This window comes from Macaca nemestrina, chromosome 11, assembly GCF_043159975.1.
Source record: "Macaca nemestrina isolate mMacNem1 chromosome 11, mMacNem.hap1, whole genome shotgun sequence".
Taxonomy (NCBI): domain Eukaryota; kingdom Metazoa; phylum Chordata; class Mammalia; order Primates; family Cercopithecidae; genus Macaca; species Macaca nemestrina.
The window spans coordinates 1,565,796-1,575,469 of NC_092135.1; positions in this window are offsets into that span (position 1 = coordinate 1,565,796).

The following is a 9,674-nucleotide window of genomic DNA, read 5'->3' on the forward strand; positions in this document are numbered from 1 at the left end:
TGGCATAGGCCAGCAGCACACATGGAGGGAGAGGAAGAATAAGGAGCAGTGAAGATCCTGTAAGAACATCTAAAGAAGCAGTGTGGGGAGGGAAGCCCTCTGACTGCAGGAATCTCTAAGCAGCAATCTGCCAAGGCCCTGACATTTCCCCAGCAGGTGTGGGTGTAAATATTCCTCTAAACAGTTGTGGGTTGTGCTGCTGAAGCAAGGTTTCCCATCGGGAGAAGCTCTCATCCCAGGCATCCATGCCAGAGGCCGCAGGCATCACAGAGCCTCCATGGGTTCTCCCAGCTCCTGGACTTCTACTTCTCGGGCTGCCTCTGATCTGGTCTTGCTGCCCTCCCTGGCCTCTGTGTTGGTTCCAATGGTGTCCTCACCATCACCTGTGAGCTCCTGGGACCGGAAGCCCAGCTCCCACTCCAGCCATTGTCTTCGGGCATTTGTTCGTAAAGGCCAAGATGTGAGTGTCACATTCATGTAATCAAAAATGAATCAGCTGCATCTTCTGCACACCTGTGTTCTCAGTGTCTCTTTCTTTTGTGTGTATGGTTTTTTTTAGTCATTTTTTATTTTTATTTTTTATTATACTTTAAGTTCTGGGATACATGTGCAGAATGTGCAGGTTTGTTACATAGGTATATATGTCCCATGGTGGTTTGCTGCACCCATCAACCTGTCATCTACGTTGGGTATTTCTCCTAATGCTATCCTTCCCTCAACTTCCCACCCCAAAACAGGCCCCAGTGTGTGATGTTCCCCTCCCTGTGCCCATGCATTCTCATTGTTCAATTACCACTTGTGAGTGAGAACATGTGGTTTTTGATTTTCTGCTCCTGTGTTAGTTTGCTGAGAATGATGGTTTCCAGCTTCATCCATGTCCCTGCAAAGGACATGAACTCATCCTTTTTTATGGCTGTATAGTATTCTACCGTGTATATGTTCCACATTTCTTTATCAAGTTTATTATTGATGGGCATTTGGGTTGGTTCCAAGTCTTTGCTGTTGTGAACAGTGCTGCAACAAACATATATGTGCATGTGTCTTTATGGTAGAATGATTTATAATCCTTTGGGTATATACCTAGTAATGGGAATGCTGGATCAAATGGTATTTCTGGTTCTAGATCCTTGAGGAATCGTCACACTGTCTTCCACAACAGTTAAACTAATTTACATTCCTACCAACAGTGTAAGAGCATTCCTGTTTCTCCACATTCTCTCTAGCATCTGTTGTTTCCTGACTTTTTAATGATCAGCATTCTAACTGGTGTGAGATGGTATCTCATTGTGGTTTTGATTTGCATTTCTCTGATGACCAGTGATGATGAGCCTTTTTTCATATGTTTTTTGGCCACATAAATGTCTTCTTTTGAGAAGTGTCTTTTCCTATTCTTCACCCACTTTTTGATGTATTTTTTCTTGTAAATTTGTTGAAGTTTTTTGTAAATTCTGGATATTAGCCCCTTGTCAGATGGATAGATTGCAAATATTTTCTCCCATTGTGTAGGTTGCCTGTTCACTCTGATGATAGTTTCTTTTGCTGTGCAGAAGCTTTTTAGTTTAATTAGATCCCATTTGTCAATTTTGGCTTCTGTTGCCATTGCTTTCAGTGTTTTAGTCATGAAGTCTTTGCCCATGCCTATCTCCTGAATGGTATTGTCTAGGTTTTCTTCTAGGGTTTTTATGGTTTTAGATCTTATGTTTGTCTTTAATCCATCTTAATATGGAGCTGTTCTACTCCCTGTGGACACTAAATGTCAGCCGTGACCTCATGAGCAGAGGTGGCCAGCATTCCCCTGATCTCCACCCCTTTTTGCCATGACTGCTGCACCCTGCCCGGCTTCTGAGGATGGATAGATATCTACACATATGACCCAGGGACACAGATATAAGCTCAGGCAGGTCACCAAGCACAAGTTAGAAAATGCACACCTGTCTGAGTCCCAGGTCTTCAATTCCAAAGCCCGGGTGGCCTCTACACTTAGTGGGTCAGACCAGCCTGGACACGCTCTTGTCCCAGAAACCCGGCTTCAGGAGTCTATCTCCATCTTTCCCCCCAACACACATCCAGGGATTGTTGGCTCCTTGGATTTTACCTTTCCTCTTGTGAAGTAACAGGGAAAGAGAGTAACAAAGGAACTCCAAGACCTTCTCTATGAGGCCCAGTCCCCACACCTTGCCCCACTTTGCCTTCCTTACCCAGAGCTCCTTCCCCTATCCTGGAGAGGGCTCTTCACAAGAGGGGTTTTGCCTGGCCAAGCAGCTCCTTTGGGGCACACTGAAGGGTGACTTTGCATGTCCTGGAGATTCAGGAGGTACAGCCCCAGGCAGAGACCTTAGGGGGATGGATGGTCTGTGAGGGTGTCTTAGTCACTGATGCTGCTCCTGTCTGTCGGCTTGAATTCCCAACCCAAGCTCTCTGTATCATGGTCCTCACCCCAGGACATCCTTAAATATAACTTTTCTTCTTTAGAGAAGCATTTTATGCAAAGCAGGATTACCAGATACATTGTCCTTCAAATAAAACAGCAAACCACCCACCAGTCTCAGTAATGTGTGAAGAAGTTTTCCAGCAGCTCCTATTAAATATTCAGAAAAACACCATAAATGCTTCAGGGATACTTTACGGGTTTCTTAGCTGGCTTCTGTAGACCATTAAATGTCTCCAACCCAAATCAGGCAGCAGAACTCAGATGATTTATTTCAGGGATCCGTCACTGATGGACATAATGAAGTGTGCATGAAAGTGGATGCATGTGTGTGTGTGTTTCCAGATGCCACAAGGTTCTTGCAGACAGTTATGTCATCAGCTGTCATCAGCAGCAATCTCACCATGCCAGTGCCATTTGTTGAGCAAAGGAACCCTGACTCACAGAAGCAAGTGTGTCAGGACCCAGAGGATGCATGGCCACCCTGTCCCACATCAGTCTACAGCTGGTGAGAACAAAGCCATACCAAGCATGGACCAGTCCAAGACACAGAAGCAGAAAGGCTGCAGAGGGTGCCTATCCTCCCCAGCCCCGGCATCGCTTCCTTGATGCTCTGGCCACACTGTCCCTTCTTGATACTCTTTTCTCAGTCCAGTAACTGGAGGTCTGGACCCACAGAAGGTCTCTTCACTCGAGTCTGCGGGGCTCCTCTTCTGCCTGTGGGTGCAGAGTCTGTCTGTCCTCTCCCCTCTTCTCTCCTGGGGTATTTTCGCCTTTTTGCTCCACTGATTCCCAGAGAACGTGCTCATCCAGCATCCATGGCCTGTCTAATAGAGTGGGCTTCTGAAGAGGGGCTGGGAGCTAACTGCCTATCTGCTGCAGAGAGCCGAGGGTGTCACAGCAAGGCTCACAGTGAGCCCACTGAAGACTGGAAGTGATGAGTCCCAGGAAGTGACCGTCGTTGGCAGTAGGAAGCAGCCACCATGTAAGGTACCTCTTAGAGCAGAGCCACAGCAGAGTGCCCTGCAGACATGGAGGAAATCCTGCAGGGACACCCATGAAGGGGATTAGAAGGGAGAAGGTTGCTGCCACTGCACTTCAGGACAGGACTCTGGTGCTTGGAGCTTTCCCACCCTCACACAACCTCACCATGAAGGGGGGCAGCGAAGAGCACAGGGGCTAAACCCAAACCAGCTCGTTTTATGCACTGTCTTTTACAGAGAGCAGTAAACACTGCTTTTTTGGGGGGGAGTGTTTTGCTTGTCTGTTCTTGGTAGTATGTACAGAACCTGGGTGTCCTCAACTATATTAAGATGATATTCATGTAGCAAGGTTCCAAGATAGACCCTAAAAGATTACATGGTTGGAGCAAGAGAAATCTATTTTCACAGGGACTGAAGAGCTTGCAGGAGAAGGCAGGAAGGGTTGAGGCAGCACAGCCAGACTGCTGTAGTAATACAAGGGACAACAGGTTGGGTGAGGGTGTGGGGTGACTTAGCTCTTCCCAGGCATGCTCCCTGTGGACACAGGTTTGGATCTTGCTAAGAATGGAATGTTTGTGGACCCCCAAATTCATATGTTGAAATTCTGACCTCCAAGATGAGACTTTGGGGATGGGGCCTTTGAAGGGTGATTAGTTAACAAGGGTGGAGTTCTCACGAATGGGATCAGTGTTCTTACAAAAGAGGCCCCTGAGAGACCTCTCCTTCCTTCTTCCAGGCAAGGACACCATCTATGAACTAGGAAACCGATCCTCATCAGACACCAGGTCTGCTGGCACCTCAATCTTGGACTTCCCACACACCAGAACAGAGACAAATTTGTGCTGTTTATAAATCGCCCTAGGCTATGATAGTTTGTTTTAGCAGCCCAAGTTGACTGAGATGGGTCTCATGGGGTGTAGGGTGTCTAGACTGAAGATTGAGAGTGGCTGCCCTAAAGCCTCACAAAGACATCAAAGCCAAGCAGTGAGGCTCTGAGACCCTGCTCAGAGAGGAACCTTCACCCCAGCACGCTGAGGGCGACTCCAAGCAGAAGGCCACAGTGTCTCCGAGGTAGGTGACACATGACACAGATGAGACTCTTCTTGGGGACTTCCAGACCATATGGGATGAGGCTTTGCAGGACGTAGGGGTGCAAAAAGAATGAGTGGAGGAGAGTTAGGAACAGTGGGAGCCTGCTCAGCGTAGGGAGATAGTTCATGGCTCTTCTTTCTAATGGTTAAAAAAGGTATCTGATCCTGCCTTGGAGAGGACAGAGCACAAACTTTGGAATTATGCAAATATGGGGTGGGGTACTCCATGCCATTTATTTAACTTTTCTCAGCTCCAGTACCTTCATTGTTTGTTGTTGTTGAGACAGCGCCTCACTTCGTCACCTAGGCTGGAGTGCAATGGCATGATCTCGGCTCACTGCAACCTTTGCCTCCCAGGTTCAAGAGATTCTCCTGCCTCAGCCTCCTAAGTAGCTGGGATTACAGATGCCCACCCCCTCACCCAGCTAATTTTTGTATTTTTAGTAGAAATGGGGTTTCACCATGTTGGTCAAACATGAGCCACCCCACCTGGCTGTCTTCATTTTTGAAGCAGAGATAATGTCACCTACTTCTCAGAGAAAGTATATATAAAGAGTGGATTGCTCATACAAGGCCAGCATCTAGCCCATCTCTTGGCACTTACCATGTATTCAGTAAACGTTTATGGAAAAAATATGCATGCATCGTGACCACACGCTGACAAAACCTGCATTCTTTGAAGAGTTTGTTTTACTAGGATGGATCTTGCTCATGCTGAACTGATGCTTCCCAAAATATGACACACAGGACTGCCTTGGTCTCTGAGTATGAGGAGGTGAAAGAGCAATGCTCTTTGAAGGGCCCCGCAACAGGAGCTTAGGACAAGGCATCTCCATGGGGAATGGGAGGGCTCTTGGCTTCCACTGAGGGCCTGTGTTGAAGCAGAACTGAAGAAGCTTCAGTGAATGACCCGAGCTCTGCCTAGAGGACCCTCCAGTGCACCTCCACTTACAGGTGGGTGGCAGATACCACCCTGGTCCATAAAGCACGGATATCTTCACTTCAATCGTTTACATAAGGTCACCTCTACCATGACTTGTTGGCATTTCAGACTAAGCTGCAACACCAGCTTCAGCACTGAGGCTGTGCAGGATGCATTCCCACGTCCCACAGTTACTCACTGACAATTCTGTTAGGGGCATTGTCGTGATAATGGGTTAATCCATGGGGTAAGCATCACCCCTGTCCTTTATTCTAACAGTGGGGATGACGGTTATTCCACAGTGAGATGAATGTTCTGGTGGAGGGAATTGCTGTGTGCTCCATCTGTCCTGGACTCACAGGGGATGTCAAAAGGGGGTAGCAGCTGAGCTGACATCTCAGAGATAAGTAGGAATTAGCTAGATGGAAAAGGGAGCTGAGTAAGGTCATCATTCAATCATTATTCATTTAGTATTTCTTACCTTGTCCTGTGGTCTGGTTATAGACGACCAAGAACCTTTTTCCTGGGACGCAACGGAAACAGTGTGGAAAGAGTAACACCCACTGTATATCAGGCCAGGTGCTCCAGTCCTGAGGACCCAACAACTCCCTCTCCCAGAATCTCGCTTTTACATCAGCCATTGGATTCATTCTTTCTTTAGGATAAGAATTAAGAGTAAAACAATTCATTTTAGTCTTTTAGTCTTTCTTTACAATTTAAGAGATGAATCTGGTATTGTAAATTTTAAAAAGGCTTGATCATCTCTGCTCTAATGAAAATTAGACTCTGATCCATCATCTCCCATTCATTCATCTACCAATCTTACTTTTTTTTAAATTTTAGATTAGGTGGAACATGTGCTGGTTTGTTACATGGGTGTATTGCATAGTGCTGAAGTTTGGCTTCTAGTGCATCCATCACCCACAGAGCAACTGTAGCACCTAATCCGTGGTTTTTCAGCCCTTGCTCCACTCCCTCCTTCCTTGCTTGTGTCGCCCCCAGTTTCTATTGTTTCCATCTTTATGTCTGTGTGTACCCATTGTTTAGCTAGCAGTTACAAGTCTGAACATGCAGTGTTTTTTTGTTTCTACATTAGCTCCCTTAGGATCATGCCGTCCAGCTGCATCCACGCATGTGTACATGCTGTGTAGTATGCCATGCATCCACCTATCCTTAATCCATCCTCCAACACCGACCCAGGTCCCTCTGAGCTCTCAGCACACCACTTAGATACCAGAAGTGGAGACACATGGGCCATGCCCTCTGACCTTGAGGTCCTTGCTGAGGATGACATTTGGCCTCTGACCCCAGGCTGCACTAGGCACACTCATTCTGCTGTCTACAGGTGTTCCTACAGCCACACAGCTTCATGGTGTCTGTCTCTCTGTCTGAGCACATCTAATGTTTTCTGCCACTTTATTACAAAGTCTGACTTTATAATGCAAAGTGACTCCAAACAGGCATTAGTAGACATTTCTTGTCAAAGCATAGATAGCTTTAACATTCTTTTTGACTAGTTATTTTCCTCCATAAAAATAAGATCTCGATTAAAACAATGGAGCATAAAATTAAATTTCTGAAAGAGTACAGGGACTTGTCTACTTTGTTATGTTCTCTGCTGTGGACTGGCACAGTGATGAGCACATGGTAGGCACTTGATAAATATTTATCAGATAAAACAGCATTATGGCTCACAACGATGTCATATCTCAAGGAGTTGAACAGTGTCCAAGAGCACTACAAATTGAAACATAAAATAGCGTGTTTTACACTTTGTAGTAACAGGGCAAAACTAAATGGATAAAAGCTTGGCTGAATCAGGAGGTCTTTAAGGGCCCTTGCAATCTTGCAGTTTCACGATTCTAGGAAAATGGGGCAGGATCACTCGGGAATCAGAGGGAGGACTATTTGGATTCTGCATGGGTTGTTTGGTAAGCTCCTGTGGAGGTAGATGGAGGCGACGCTGCTGAGCCCCTCTATTAAGGGTTCTGTGGAGCACATTCCTCATAGTGGGGATAGAAACCATTACCACTACGGTTGCCAGCTGTGCTGAGGAGGGTAACAGTCCGTCTGTGATCAGGGTCTAGCCTCCTGACCCTGTTCCATAAAGCATGGATATCTTTACTTCAATCATTTACATAAGGTCACAGAAACAAACAAACAAATACTCCTGACCCCAGAGTCCTTAAGTCGGCAGCTTCAGGAATCTGCATCTGTAATGAGCCCACCAGATCGCCCATTTGCGCGCTTAGGGTGAGCGCCCTGGGAACAGCACCGCGAGACCCCTTGGGGAGACGACAGAGGACATGAGATTTGGGCCTCAGCTTGGCTGCTGCCTCCTGGGTGTGTGCGGTTTCAGTGAGGTAGAGTTCATGAAGAGGTGTAGAAACAGAGAGGGCTGATGAAGTTTCAAGCCTCGGGTTAGGAGTAAGCCTGTGCCTGAGGTTAGCGGATAGCTCTCTGTCCAGCATTAGACATGAATCTTCTGTCGGTATTAGGGGCACCTTACGACCAGCTAACCTTGGCAGTGAGAAGGTCGATCTTAAGCCAAGTTTAAAGTGGGCTCTATCTTTGCGGGTTAGTGTCAGGGCTTTGGAGAAAGGCAAGGCGGCTCAGGCCTAGGACTGTATCATGCTTGCGCCTGGCGATGGAAGGGGCTGCCCCAGAGCACAGTCAGTAGCATGAGGCTGTAAAGCTGCCCTGCTGGAGGAGTTCGGGCCTGGGTGAATGATCCCCACAAGAGAGCCTGAAGGATTCCGGCTCTGCTTTGAAAGTCAGGCCAATGACCTCCAAGTTCCCCTCCAATTTTATTCTTACTCGTTTTATGACCCTATAATAAGGTAACCAGCCACAGAGCGAGGCTGTTACTTTATATTATAATTTGCCATAAGTACTTCAATGATAACCCCAGTCTGTTAAAAAATTCTTAAAAGCTTTTTAAAATATAAATACATATTCTACTGGGAATCACTAGGTTATAAGCTACATTGTATTTTTATAGAGTTAAAAGGGAAAAAGATGTTAGATGTTACCCTGACAGAATGGTTTTTTCTTTCTTTTTTTTTTTTTTAAGACTCTGAAAAAGCCGACATAACATTTTCTGCTTCACTCCTGACAGCTCCTACCAGTCTAGCTGGCAATGGGACGTCAGTGGCTCCAGCCCTGAGACGCACACTTGTTGAGTCAGGGCCAAGGAAGGACAGGTGTAACTGGTCAGAACGGAGGTGCAGGCAGGCACCAAACCAGAGCTGGGAAGGCGCTGGAAACTTATTCTTCTGAAGATAAAATGAGAGAGGCCCAGAAATGAGCCGCGATTGGGTCCCAGTGACACAACTGGCTCTTCAGTTTCTCTACCTCCCCTGTCTTGTGAGGAGCAAGGAGTGGCTCTAGTTTTTTTCAAAGCTCGCCAGAGAGTAATTCTATCAAATTCAATATTCGCTGTTCACCTACATCCACAGCTGGAATACGCTTCACCTTGTCTCAGAAATAATCCAGACTATAAATTCAGAAAGGAAGTTGGCTGTGCAGGATGTATCAATATCTCATAGGTGCCTGAAGATATATTTAGTAGAGAAAGAAAAGTATCTGTTCCTTATGTGTTCTCTGACCTGGACACAACCACTAGAAGTGTAACTCAAGATGTATTTTGTGGATCACTAAATACATGGAATGTCTGTGGCTGAAAAGTGAAAGGTAAGTTCCACAATGGAGTATATTTGGCAGAATTCGTCAGGATTCTTTGCTACCGAGTTTCTCAGAGCTGTCAGTATGGTGGTGTATTTATCAGAAGATACATTTGAAGATACATTTGAAGACAAATACAAAGAAAAAAAAAATCACTGAAATCCACCAGTATGTGGCAGTGAGTATACAGAAAGCTTTTTGCTATATTTAATTAATTCAGTAATTAATCAAGTTAACAAAAGAAAAAGAAAATATAAACTAATAATTGCATTAATTGGCTTGACTTCATTAAGCCCTAAATTTTGTGTAATAATGGAATTTTGCAGTCATTTTGATATATATGGAATCATAGAAAAAAGTTATTAGAATGACTCGCCTGTTGACAAAGAAAATAAGATTCATTTACATGGCAAACTAGGAACAGAGAACATCCTCGACTTCATGAAAAATATCTGCAAAATCCTACAGCTAACATCATACTTAACGATGAGAAACTGGATGCATCTCACCCCAAATTGGAAATAAAGCAAATGCGACCACTCTTCTTCGTTTTGTTTGTTTGTTTG